This window comes from Humulus lupulus, chromosome 7, assembly GCF_963169125.1.
Source record: "Humulus lupulus chromosome 7, drHumLupu1.1, whole genome shotgun sequence".
NCBI lineage: Eukaryota > Viridiplantae > Streptophyta > Magnoliopsida > Rosales > Cannabaceae > Humulus > Humulus lupulus.
In genome coordinates, this window is record NC_084799.1 from 179,807,594 (window position 1) to 179,822,596 (window position 15,003).

Sequence of the window (15,003 nt, forward strand, 5' to 3'; positions counted from 1 at the left end):
GCTCTTTAAGAAGGACAACGATCAATGGATTTAAATCAACTTCTAAGTTTTATGACCCGGTTAGGACCAGGAACTTAATTTGAAAACTTAGTTCATGTTAACTTTTATCCATATCTCGAGCTCTTCAAGAAGAACAACGATCAATGGATTTAAATCAACTTCTAAGTTTTATGACCCGGTTAGGACCAGGAACTTAATTTGAAAACTTAGTTCGTGTTAACTTTTATCCATATCTCGAGCTCTTTAAGAAGAACAACGATCAATGGATTTAAATCAACTTCTAAGTTTTATGACCCGGTTAGGACCAGGAACTTAATTTGAAAACTTAGTTCGTGTTAACTTTTATCCATATCTCGAGCTCTTCAAGAAGAACAACGATCAATGGATTTAAATCAACTTCTAAGTTTTATGACCCGGTTAGGACCAGGAACTTAATTTGAAAACTTAGTTCGTGTTAACTTTTATCCATATCTCGAGCTCTTTAAGAAGAACAACGATCAATGGATTTAAATCAACTTCTAAGTTTTATGACCCGGTTAGGACCAGGAACTTAATTTGAAAACTTAGTTCGTGTTAACTTTTATCCATATCTCGAGCTCTTTAAGAAGAACAACGATCAATGGATTTAAATCAACTTCTAAGTTTTATGACCCGGTTAGGACCAGGAACTTAATTTGAAAACTTAGTTCATGTTAACTTTTATCCATATCTCGAGCTCTTCAAGAAGAACAACGATCAATGGATTTAAATCAACTTCTAAGTTTTATGACCCGGTTAGGACTAGAATAGGACTTAGTTGGCGTTAACCCTTATTAATATCTCGCGTTTTTTAAGAAAAAAACGGTCAATCGATATGAATCAACTTCTAAGTCATTAAGGAGACCTGGTTATATCCAGGTACCATATGCCCCCAAGTAACTGGGAAAGGGTCTTTCGTGGTTACTTTAGATTACACTTGAAAACATGTACAAATATAAACAAAAAGCTGATTCTCATTGCTTCATACACAAAAAAAAAAGTGGCCTTCCAGGGCTTACAAGTGAATCATTTATAATATTTCTTTAAGTGGATGGCGTTCCAAGTCCGCGAGACTGCCCCTCCGTCAAGTCGAGCTAACTTATAAGTTCCCTCCTTAATGATTTCGATGATCTGGTATGGTCTTTCCCAGTTTGGTCCTAAAACTCCATCTTTGGGATCTTTCCCGGCCAGAAAAACTCTCCTTAGGACCAGGTCGCCAACGCTAAAGGCGCATTTTTGACTTTGGAATTGAAATAGCGAGTGATCTTTTGCTGATAGTGGGCGAGCTGGAGTTGCGAATCTTCTCGCCTTTCATCAACTAGGTCAAGGGAATTGCAAAGGAGCTCGTGGTTTCGATCTTGGTCGTAAGACTGGACTCTATGTGAAAGCACCTTAATTTCCACAGGGAGGATTGCCTCACTCCCAAAGGTTAGGGAAAAGGAAGTATGACCCGTAGGAGTCCGATGAGAGGTTCGATATGCCCATAGGACCTGTGGGAGCTGCTCTGGCCAGACCCCCTTTGCTTCATCCAATCTCTTCTTGAGGCTCGTCTTTAGAGTCTTGTTGACAGCTTCGACCTGGCCATTAGCCTGAGGATAGGCCACGGAGGAGAAACTTTTTACGATTCCGTATCTTTCACAAAACCCAGTGAACAGGTCGCTGTCGAACTAAGTGCCATTGTCGGAAACGATCTTCTTAGGCAGGCCGAACCGACAGACGATGCTTTTAACCACGAAGTCCAGCACCTTTTTGGACGTTATCGTTGCCAAAGGTTCTGCCTCAGCCCACTTAGTGAAGTAGTCGATGGCTACCACGGCGTAACGGACCCCGCCTTTTCCAGTGGGGAGGGCGCCAACCAAGTCTATTCCCCAAACGGCAAACGGCCATGGGGACAAGATCATCTTCAGCTCGACTGGAGGAGCTCGGGCAACTGCGGTGAATCGTTGGCACTTGTCGCACTCCTTCACGTATGAGATCGAGTCTTTGGATAGAGTTGGCCAGTAATACCCCTGCCTCAGGACCTTTAAGGCCAAGCTCTGCCCCCCAGTGTGGTCTCTGCAAAATCCTTCGTGCACTTCCTGTAGGATGGCCTTTGCCTCGCCTAGAAGAACACACCGGAGGAGAGGTAGGGAGTGCCCACGTCGGTACAACACCCCATCGACTATCGCATACCGAGGAGCTTGATAAAGGACTCGCCGTGCATCGTTACGTCCTTTAGGCAGCTTGCCTTCGACGAGATATTCAATGATGGGGGTCATCTAGGTCGGCCTGGCATCGATCATCTCGACCTCCACCCTGACATCTTCTACGCTTGGTCTCTCTAAGAATTCGACTGGTACTAGCCCCAATGTCTCCGTTTCCCCAGAGGTGGCGAGCTTGGCAAGGGCATCTGCATTAGCGTTCTGCTCCCGAGGTATCTGCTCGATCGAGCCTCATTCAAACACGGACAGCTCAGATTTCACCTTTGCCAGATAGGTGGCCATCTTGGGTCCCCGTGCTCGATATTCGTCCAGAACCTGGTTTACGATGAGCTGGGAGTCACTGAAGCACTGGACAGAGCTCGCCTTCAGCTCATGGGCTATCCTTAGTCCTGCTAGCAAAGCTTCGTATTCGACTTCGTTGTTGGAGGCTTTGAATCCAAATCTCAGTGCCGAGTGGAATCTATGTCCCTCGGGGGATATCAAAATGATTCCAGCCACGGAGCCATTCTCGTTGGATGAACCATCTATAAAGACCCTCCACGAAGCCTGAGGCGAGCTCATTTGGGGTGAGCTTTCTACGGAATCCTTCTGGAATCCCGTGCATTCCGCCATGAAATCGGCCAGGGCCTGACTTTTTATGGTAGTTCGCGGAGTGTATAGTATCTCGAACTGACTGAGTTCGATGGTCCACTTTAACAAACGCCCCGACGCTTCAGGTTTTTGCAAAACCTGCCTTAAAGGTTGATCAGTCATGAATCGAGTGGGACTGGAAGTACGGCCTGAGCTTTCGCGAGGCCGTGATAAGGCAGAACGCAAATTTCTCCATCAGCGGGTATCGGGATTCAGCCCTGAGAAGTCTCTTGCTGATGTAGTAGACTGGTTTCTGAACTTGGTCCTCCTCTCGTACCAGTACGACACTAGCTGCGTCCTCAGTGACAGCCAGGTAGAGAAAAAGAGGCTCTCCTGCCTTGGGTTTGGACAGCATGGACGGCTCAGCCAGATGTGCCTTCAGGTCGAGGAATGCACTTTCGCATTCTACTGTCCATTCAAACTTTTTGTTTCCTCGGAGCAGGATGTAGAAGGGCAAACACTTGTCGGTGGACTTGGAAATAAACCGGTTGAGGGCCGCCACTCTTCCTGTCAGGCCTTGGACATCCTTTCGCGACCTGGGCGAAGGAAGCTCGAGCAGTGATCTGATCTTGTCGGGGTTCGCCTCGATTCCTCGGGTATTGACTATGAACCCCAGGAATTTCCCTGACGCGACTTCAAAAGTGCATTTCTGTGGATTGAGCCTCATGCCATATTCCCGTAGGATCTTAAAACATTCTTCCAGGTTGGAAACATGATTATCGGCAGTCTTCGACTTGACTAGCATGTCATCAACGTACACTTCCATGTTTTTTCTGATCTGGTCCGCGAACATTCTATTTACTAGCCTTTGGTAGGTAGCTCCGGCGTTCTTCAGACCGAACGACATGACCTTGTAACAATAGATGTTAGTCGGGGTCATGAAGCTGGTGTGTTCCTGGTCTGCCGGATTCATCGCGATCTGATTGTAGCCTAAGTACGCGTCCATAAAGGACATGAGCTTGTGCCCTGCCATGGCATCCACCAACTGGTCGATCCTGGGCAATGGAAAGCAATCCTTGGGGCAGGCTTTATTTAGGTCAGAGAAATCGATGCAGGTCCGCCATTTCCCGTTAGGCTTCGGGACCAGCACGGGGTTGGCAACCCATATTGGAAACTTGGCTTCACAGATAAAGCCGCATTGCTTGAGCCGGGCCACCTCTTCCTTTAGGGCTTCAGCTCGAGCTGTTCCTAAACGCCTTTGCTTCTGGGACGTGGCAGGAACGCTTTTATCCAGATGAAGTGTGTGCATGATGACACTTGGGCTAATTCCCACCATGTCCTCGTGCGACCACGCGAACACGTCCAAGTTATCCTGCAGAAACGTAGTCAGCTCCGCCTTCCTCTTGCTACAGAGGTTTTTTCTGAGCTTGACCTTCCGACAAGGGTTCTGCGGATCGATACTCACCTCCTCGAGCTCCTCAATAGCCTGGAGCTCGGATCTATCCTCGCCTATTCGGCGGTCAATGTCCTCACTTAAGATGACATTTTCCCCCTCGGCGCTTTGAGGTTTTTCAATGTCAGGATCAGCTAAGGGTTCCTGAGATTCCTCTTCACCCTGAATGGCCATCGCCAGCTACCCGGGTTTAGATTTTCCCTTCATGGAAATGCTGTAGCATTCCCTGGCAGTGAGCTGATCGCCATGGATAGTGCAGATTCCCGTTGAAGTAGGGAACTTCATCGCGAGGTGGCGAATGGACGTGACGGCCTCGAAAGCTATAAGAATAGGTCAGCCCAAAATGGCGTTGTAGGTAGCGGAGCATTCAATGACCACGAACTCGAGGAGTTTGGAGACTGTCCGAGACCCTTCACCTAGGGTGATTACTAACTCAATCATCCCTATCGCTGCTGATCCTTCTCCCGAAAAACCATACAACATCAGGGAGGTTGCCTTCAGCTCGGCGATAGTTAAACCCATCTTCTCTAGGGTGGATCGGAATAGGAGGTTCACCGAACTCCCATTGTCTACCAGTACCCTCCTTACTCTCCGGTTGGTGAGCTGGACGGCTACGACTAGAGGATCATTGTGAGGGAGCTGGACATGGCCCGCATCTTCCTCCGTAAAAATGATTGGTTACCTTTCCAATCGCTGCTGCTTGGACTGACGCTGTTCCGGGACGCTCTTTTGGGTACCTCTGCTCGTGCCGGCCATGTGCGGACCTCCAGAGATGGTGGATATCTCTCCTCCTACCACAGGAGGAGGAACATCCTGGTCTACCCGAGACCTGGGCTGACTGACCGGGACTTCCGGAGCAGGTCGGTTTGCTGGAACCCTGTTCCGTGCATATTGAGCCAAGGGGCCGGCTCAGATGAGAGTCTCGATCTCGTCTTTTAGATGTCTGCAATCGTCGGTATTGTGGCCGACGTTGTTATGAAAACGGCAAAACTTAGAAGTGTCTCTCTTCCCTTTGTGGTGCTTTAATGGCTCCGGCCTCTTCCAAGGGACTCGAGTAGAGTTGGCTAGGAAGATATTCTCCCTAGACTGGGTTATCTCGGTATAAGTTGCGAAGACGGGCTTAAACTTGTCTATGGATTTGTTCTTCTTTTGGCCGTGCGGATTGTTTTCGCCATTCCCCTTTCTTTTGCCTCCACCGGGCTGGTTGTTCTGTGTGACGTTTTGGGTCGCTGCCACGACCTCCGTCCCTACTCCAGCGGGCTGCTCGGGGACCTAGCTGGTTCCCGCAGCTGAAGCTTCGGCTTCCTCCAAGTTTATCCATTCTTGGGCCCTGTTAAGGAATTCGTTAACCGAGCTGACTCCCTTCCTTTGTATATCCTTCCAGAGGTCTCCTCCAACGAGGATTCCAGTTCTCATGGCCATGAGCTTGGAGCTATCATCCGCGTCTCTGGCTCGAGCAGAAACGTTCACGAATCTGCTCAGGTAGGCCTTCAGAGTCTCACCGAGCTGCTGCCTCACGTTAGCCAGGGAGTCGGCCTGAACACGGGCGGCCTGGGAGGCTCGGAATGCCCTTTTGAAGTCAGCTGAGAAGGTCTTCCAGGAACTGATTGACTATCTTTTACTTTGCTTGAACCACTGCCTGGCAGGTCCAGTCAGTGTGGAAGGGAAGATTAAACATCTCAGCTCGGGGCCAATGTTATGGGCCATCATCAAGGTGTTGAACATCCCTAGATGGTCCAATGGGTCTCCGTCCCCATTGAACTTTGACAAGTGAGGCATACGGAAACTAGATGGGTACGCCGTTGCAGCTATACTGGGGGTGAAGAGTTCCATCTCGTCCCCTGAATCATATTCGTCTTTTTCTTTTTCTGACAGGAGCTTCCTCATCAGCTCCTCCATCTGAGTCAAGCGCTCGAGGGTTTGGTCCTGATGTCCTTGGTTATTCCGGGGCTGTTCAACAGCTCCAGATCCATTGTACATATTTGGTGGGTTATTGCCCCTCCTATCTTGAGATAGGTTATTTGGGACATTCCCTCCGTTACGTACTTCAGACAGAGCCCCCCTTGAACGAGTATGGTCATCTCTTCCTGCTTGTTCTCCTCTATGAGAGTTGAGGCGATCTCGCAGGTCGCCTCCCTGGGTGGTTTGATGACTTTGCGCCGAACTCAGACGCTGGCGCAGGTCTCCCTCAGAGAGATCACTCCGGCGACTGCCGGTCCAATGGCTCCTGCTAGATAGGCTTGTAGCCCGCCTCTGGTGCTGAGGATCTGGGCTTTCCCTCGGCGCCCTGCTACGCCAGGAAGGTCCTGCCAATGGCGAATTTCTCCTACTACTCCCATAGGCGGGGATGTCTTGGACGGGCCGAGGAGGAGACGGATATCTGATTGGAGAAGGAGGATGCCTGACTGGGGAGGCGATCCTAGTTCCGTTAGGACGGATCAAGTTTGGTGGGGGCCTTTCGGCCCTGCCAACCTGCTGGTCCCGCGCCTGGCAATCTGGACGAGGCGCAGGACGGTTGTTGGGAACGGGCTGATGTCGCGAGCCCGCTCCGGATCTCCTTCGAGAATTTCCTTGAGCTCCCCTGGGCGTCCTCGAGGATGGTTGGGAGCTAGGAGTCGACGTCCTGACCGAACGGCTGTATTGCTGTTGTTCGGCTCTAGGCATTCCTCCGGAATCTGCCTCTTGATGGTGTGATGAAGGGGTGGAGTTCGCTGCTGGAAGTCTGTCCGAACGGCTATGCCTGGACCGATTACCCCGGCGAGACTTAGGAGCCTCACCTTGCCTCTCTCCGACGTTACCGTCGGTTGTGAGAGGGGGTAGTCGGGCCAGCATATCCTTGATTTGTTGGCTATCTTTTGCTAACTGGCTCCTCAGCTGAGCATTCTCCATCTCCACCCGCAGTATAATAACATGGGTTCGGATTAGGCGGTCGAGGCGCCGAACTACCAGTATCATCTTGGCCCGCCGGCTATTTTCCTGGCCGCTGCTGGACTTCAGGAACTTGTTCACCAGGGGTGGCAGTATGATGAGCCTTTTGCCCATCATGTTGCCCTGCCTCGTTACCGTGCCTGGATCGAGTCATCACCATAGTCCGATGTTTGCGACAGCACTGAATCAGACTTGCTCTCAATGAAAGCACCAAACTGTTGACGCGGTTCTTCGCCAACAGGTAATTAAGAAATGAAGAGAAATGGATTAGTGCTAAATGTGAACCGAAACAGATATAAGATCTTAGAAAAAGAAAGAGGTGACATAAGACACGTTTTTGAGTGGTTCAAAGGTTAAAATCCTTCTACTCCACTAGTCAGTATTATTGCTTTATACTGGATATTTGATTACAGGGCCTTTTTTACAATAGAGAATCCAACCCTTATTAAGTCCCAGGGTCTCCATATTTATAGGAGAAGGCACCTGGGAGTTGGTAAGAAGGTCATCCCGTGACCTTCTTACCTATCACATCAACTCTTGTGACATTCATGATTAATTCCTAAACCTGACACATAAGTATGGTCAAATCGATAGGTAAGGAGATAATGGGCGCCACGGCCCAACCCAGTCGTGGGTGTCTGAATACGCACGTTCCTGCTGCGTGTCCGAGAAGTCAGGGGCATATCAGACACGTGATGTCTGATATATGCACGTTTACCTTGCGTGTGTTGAATTTACAAAGGGTCATAGCCTCCATACTCAGTTCGTACCGCGAACTGGATACTTAACTCGACCATAGGCCTTCAGAATCCGGGGTTAAGTCTTGGGCAATCTTGGCGAACCCTTGAGTTTCCTCGAGCTAAGGATGTACGACCTAATGACAGAAGCTCCGGTCTGTGGGATGTCCATGAGATAATTATGATTAGGCCGCAGCTCGGCTCGCTAACCAGCCCGTGGGAAAAACAGGGCGTACAAGTATTAATCCGGGGATATGGATTAAGGAAAATATTAATTTTATTGAAAAGGGCCATACCACTGGAGGTTTGGGCCATGGATCTGTCATTACTATGTTGTGCTGCAAGGCTGGTGTTCCGGAATTCGTTACTGATATTTATCAGTCGTTGCAACAACTATTGTCCATCAATTTGATGAGTGATTATCCTGAGCCTGTTCTCTATGTGCCACAAACTAGGAAAAGGGTAAGCGCCGTGTGGAAACTGAGGTGGATGAAGAAGCTGATTCAGTGTTGTTGGGTGGTAGTAGTGATTCACGTATGCAGCAAGTCAATGCTAAGTTGGATTATCTTATCCAACAAAATCAATATATGGTTCAACAACAGCATATGATGAATCAGTATATGGGCCAACGGTACGACTATGAGGTGAATCATGTGGCTCAGTTAAATAATCTGGTGAGTCGCTGGTCTTTAGATGAATCAGATCAAACTTATTTTGCTCCACCACCGCCTTATCCGCCGTATTCTCCCTTTTACTCTCCGCCTCCACACCCGTCATTTGCTGGTTTTTCAGAGCCTCAACCTCCATATTCTCAACCTTTCGAGGGACCTTCGTCTCAGCCACCACCACTGCCATATTGACGTGCCTGGTCAGGTACGTCTCTATTCTCATTCTTTATATACTTAACATTGGGGACAATGTTCGGTTTTAAGTTTGGGGGAGAGATTTATTCTGGTGTTCTTTGATGCTTTTTTCGGTTTGTTGTTCATTTTGAGTCATGTTTTAGAGTATAAATTAAGTTGATAATAATTGCCATTTCAATATGATTGACTGTTTTGTAGTATAATCTAAAGGAAAAATTGATGTGCTTCTAAAAAATAATATGTGTGCTTGGTTAGATTACTTTGTTTTTCACTGTGATTTGTTGACATCAGAGATCTATTGTTCATACATTGCAAATGTTATACTTGAGTTATTTTATAAATGTCAAATTTGGATTGTGGGTTGAAAAGTTTGAAAAATTCTAGAACCTGCTTGCTTACTATTTGAGATGAAATTTGAAAAAAATACACATTTAGGAAAATGATATAGGCAATTTTTGGACTGGTTGTGCCTTTCAAGCTAACCCTATTAAATTTTATCCTTAGTCAACCCTTTTGAGCCTTATAACCATTTTCTTGATTAACACATTCTTTTGAGCCTAACTGTAAAATGAAATACCATTTACTCTTTTTGACCCATACCATGAGCATGAAAATTATTATATGAGGGGAGTGAATGTGTAATGGGATGTTTGTATTATGTGTTATTCAGAAAATTTCTTTTGATTGAGAAAAAAGAAAAGAAAAAAAAAGTGAAAAGTGATTATGCTTCCAAATGATTATTTATTGAAAAATCGAAGTTTGGGGGAGTTTAATCTAATATATATATACATAAATAATATATATTCTCAATCATTGCACAAAAAAAGGGGTAACAAGGGATGAGTGGTGTGAAATTGTTGGGAAAGCTTGTTTAGTGGAATGCTTGTGGTATGATTAAGCCTAAAATTGTCTCTTTATCTACCTATACCTAAGCCTTCTATTACAACCCTTATAAAGTCCTATTGATTCTTATTTGTGTATTTGTTTATATTAATGGAGAATTGTAAGTAATGCAGGCATATGGAATATTTGAGTTTGTGGTTAGTTGGTGAGAATTTGATGTGCATAAAGTGGTTCAATTATTTTATTTGTGAGTTATGAGTAAATGAGTTTTGGTGTTGAGATATTGTAGTGAATTGTGAAGTGGTTGAGACTGAAAATCTAGATTAATGTTTAAATTGCATGATTGTTTTTCCTGAGAATTATATATGCATAACAGTCTTGAGTGTTTGAATTGGTTTGTTATGTTAACTTGGTTTGTAAAGTTGAGTCTAGTTAGAGTATTTACTCGAGGGCGAGTAAAGGTTTAGTTTGGGGGAGTTTGATAAACGAGTTTTAGGCTCGTTTATGGTCTAGCTTTTAGGGTGTTTTTCGTTAGTTTAGGATTATTTTATTTTGGAATTATGTTCGTTTGTTCATGTTTCAGGTTGTTAATGCTAAAGTGGTACAAATAGTGAAAAGGGTGAAAGTGGAACAAAATCGGGACGGATTTGTGCAATTTTGGGTGCTGTAAGTAGCGCTATAGCGCTACTAAGGGAGCGCCGCAACGCTAGGAAGAACTTTGAAGAAAGGATGATTCTGACTTTAGTGCTACAGTGCCACAACAATAGCGCTACAGCGCTCGGAGGAAGTTTTTCAGGGAATTGGTTCTGGAAGTAGCGCTACAATAAGAGCGCTACAGCGATGGTGCCCCAGATTTTGGAACTTGTTGCCACTGACAATAGCGCTACAACGCCAAGAATACAGCGTTATAGCGTTGGTGACGCGATTTTCAGATTTTATACGACTTTTTGAAGGGTGTTTTGGTCTTTTCACTTGGGAACACTTGAGGGCTATTTAAGGGACATTATTCTGCGATTTCAGGAGACGGGAAGTTTTTATAAACCCTAGATAAACAGAGGCTGCTGTAATTAGTTTTCTTTTTCATCTGAATTCTTTAGGTTAATTTTATGAACAATTATTTGCAGTTTATTTTCATCATGGCATTTATGAACTAATTTCTTTTATCTAGGAATTAATGCAGTCACTGGGATTTCTATTTAATTTTATTATGATTTTCTATTGATCTTTCTTTTCTATTCTAATCTATATGATGTGTGTTTAATGCTAGTAAATAATTGATCACTATTTGCTTGATTTAATATTTTTGATTCAAAATTCGAAAGATGAGAATTGAATATGCTATCATTGTATAGACATAGGGTGCATATTGGATAAAAGTACCTATATGACTTGTGTAGTAATTAGGTTTCCATGGTTAATGCCTTTTATATGTTTAAGTTTATCACAGAAATGTAGAAAACTTGTATATAGATTGTGATCTTATGTCTTGAAAAATAATAGGAATCGAATAAATTAACTTGCTATTAGAATAGAAAGAATAGATTTAGATTTGATTATTAAAATTAATAGGATGAACAGTTGATGAAATTAATTCCTAGGTTGTTTTTATTATTGATTCTTAAGTAGTGATTCATTGTTTTGTTTCCAATTCTTTAATTTTGGTTCATAGTTTATAGTATTTCTTTTATTTTTAATTGTTCACTTAAATTTTAATTAACCAAATAGAATTCGAAAATCAATTAGTGGTACTTGGGAGATAGTCTCTGTGGGACGATATACGTTCTTACGGAATTTACTACTTGACACGACTACGTATACTTGCGTACATAAATTACAGATCACAAGGTCGATTTTCTACAGATTTCAGAGTTTTAGATCTGGAAAATTTTTTTCAAAAAAACCCAAAAATCATGCCGAATTTTGTTCAAAATGCAATATTTAGTGTCTTACGTGAAAGAAACATAACTATATTTGAGAAAAAAATATTTACCCATACATTTATACTCCAAAAATCCTCAAAATGTATGTTGCTTTGGGTATTGTGTTGATTTCTACAAGATGGCCGAAGTTATGGAGGCTTCGTGGTGGCTGCCATGGGAGAAGAATGGTGTGATGGTGGTTCTCGTGAGAGTGAACCAAGAGAGGTAGAAGAGAAGAGAAAAGGAGATGGGAGGGGTATTTTGGGGAAGTTGGGAAAGTTTAACATCAATTTTTAATTTACATAATGCCCAACATCATTTTTTATTAGCAACACTCATTAAGCATAGAAAATGAAATTTCCCAATTATAATAAAAAACTTGATATATCAATTAATATTAATATTTTTAAATATAATGTTAAGAAAGTTTATAATTTTTAAAAATAAATTATTGCAAAATAAACTCATTACTTACAATTTTATTTAAATAATTAAAGATTAAATTCATTAATTACATTTTCGTTAAATAAAAAATTTATATTGTCTCTACAGGTTATAGGCTCATAGATATTTTACTCTTACTTTACTAAATTCTAAACTCGTTGTTTGCAATTTCATTAAAATAAATAGTAAAGAGTAAACTCGTTGTTTACAATTTTGTTGTAAGTAAATAAAAAAAATTATCCACAACCATAGAATCTATGATAATGGATCTTAACCAACTAAAATATATTTTATTTTTCTAATAAAAATAAAATGAGAGAATTATCTTTTTAAATTCAAACAATTTTAAATTAATTAAATAAAAGATATTTATCACAAAATTAGGGATTTGTTGGGCACCAAAAATTGGTGCCCTAGGGTTAGGGTCGGCGGGTTGGGCAAGCCCTTAGGGGCTCAGGTGGTTCCTGCCAGGCGGCTGGCGGAGGGGCTCGGCCACAGGGTTGTGCGCGCGCAGGGAGGGGCTCGCCAGAGTGGTGAGTGCGTAGTGAGGGGCTCGCTTGGGTAGTTGGGTTGCGGGGTGCCTTGGCGTGTGCAGGTGGCTCGGGCCAATTTCTCCTCTTGTGCAACCAGAATTTTTACAACCAAATTTCATAAATAAAATTACAAAATTCTTATGCTCCATTATGGCTTACAAAGATCTAAGAAAAAATAAAATTCAATTTTTAACCTAGTAGCACCATATAATTAACGATCCATTATTCAACCATATCCATCCATTCAATATACATATCAACATACATATAACAAAATGCAAGAAACCCACACAACATTTAATATATATATATATATGTAGATTGCTCTTGTAATAATTGTTGGTATTAAATAACAAAAATATCAAAATACACAGTGGAATGTATAGAAAGAGATTTTTAAAAAAACATTGATACCAGTCAGAATCATACATATATAGATATATTAAATAACACATATAAGGAATACAAATTACCTCTCGAAGCCTATCAAGTGTCCTTGAGTCTTTTAGTAAAATCAACGATCTTCCAATCCTTATTATAGCTCACACCTTAGCCTTCCAAGTTGTTCATCTAACACACAAGGATGTGTGGGGGCATGTAGGATTCACAGGTTGATTTTAGGTTCTCTAGATGTACTCAGCACATGAGATCTAGAGAGGTTTGAGAAGAGAGAGGCTATAGAAACTTTTAGAATTTCAGGTATAGAAAATTCTATCGTTTTGATAAATTTATGATATAGAGTTATTTATTATACTTTTAAACTTGATTTTATAAGAAAAGAGTGATGAATTGAGCATTTAGTTGTTGAATTTTAGTTTAATTTTGTCTTTATGTCTTGTGTAGTTCAATTTTAAAGTTGAGTTTTGTTTTTAGCTATTTTCGAATTAAATAATTAGTTTGTTGTCATTTTCTGTGTAAAAGGAGTTCAAAGTATCAAGAAAAGAAAAATGAGTGAAAAGTTAGCAAGAAGAAATTGGAAAATGCTGAAATGTGCAGAATTGTTAAAAATATTGCTGCAGCATTTTGGAGCTACGTGGACAACTATAGCCCAATTGGAAAAAGTCAGTGCAAAGTGGCTTTTCCAACTGGCGTGGAGTGTAAAAATTGCCACATGGGCATACTTGTAATGACCCAACTATTTCTAAGATTTAGACCATTAAAACTATTAGACATAACTACTATTTTGAAGGGAACATACATGAGAAATATTCATAACTTTATTGAAACTTTAAAATAATATTTGTAATACATAAATGAGTTCATTGTTTTAAAATAAAACATAACTTTTTAAATATTTTTGTTTACAAATCTAAATGCGGAAAATACATAAAAACATAATTTAAAGAGACTAAAAAAAACTAACGTCGTCCTCGAATCGACACACAGCCCATCCACTCCATTCACCTCAACACACATGCCAAGTTTCCAAGAATCCTTCCACCTTTGTATCTATTTTCCTGCATCACACTAAAAGTAAAGGAGTGAGTCTAATGCCCAGTAAGAAAAAACTACTAACAACATAAAACATATACATAAATTATATCATAAAGATATACTATAAACATATGTCATATAATACTACAATGGTCATTATACTACTAGGGGCTTGTTAACTAAGCAAGTCATATGCCCATTAGATTTGTGGGGCTTGCTAGCCAAACAAGTCGTATGCCCATAAATTATTGGGGCTTGCTTACTAGACAAGTCATATGCACAAGGTTTATAAACATACTATAATGTAAACATCACATAACATAAGATAACATAACATAAGATAATATAACATATAGTATCATATAAACATATAAATTTCTATCATATTTTCCTTACCAAAACCGAGATATATGAGAACAAATGCAGGAGAATTCTTGGAAGCTTGGCATGTGCGTTGAGGTGAATGGAGTGGATGGGTTGCATGTCGATTCAAGGATGACATTATTTTTTTTAGTCTCTTTAAATTACGTTTTTATGTATTTTCCGCATTTAGCTTTGTAAACAAAAATATTTAAAAAGTTATGTTTTATTTTAAAACAATGAGCTCACTTATGTATTACAAATATTATTTTAAAGTTTCAATGAAGTTATGAATATTTCTTATGTATGTTCTCTTCAAATTAGTAGTTATGTCTAGTCGTTTTAATGGTCTAAATCTTAGAAATAGTAGGGTCATTACAATGGTATCAGAGCCTTGACCCAGCCGGAAGTATGCCCGACAAGGACGTCAGGCCCGTAAGGGGGGGTAATTGTGACAGTCAGAATCCCGTGATCCGTAAGGGGAAAGACCGGGTAAAGCTGTGCAATCCCACACCTCCTGGGGAAGGTCAAGTGTGATGATTCTAAGACTGTGTAGGTATGAGACTACACAGTTGAAGAGGGCTTAAATGGATTGATTGGTACTACCTATGCCAACAAGATGCATCTTCTTTTCGGTAGCCCATCACTTGAGAACTCCAAAGTTAAGCGTGCTTGACCTGGAGCAATCTGAAGATGGGTG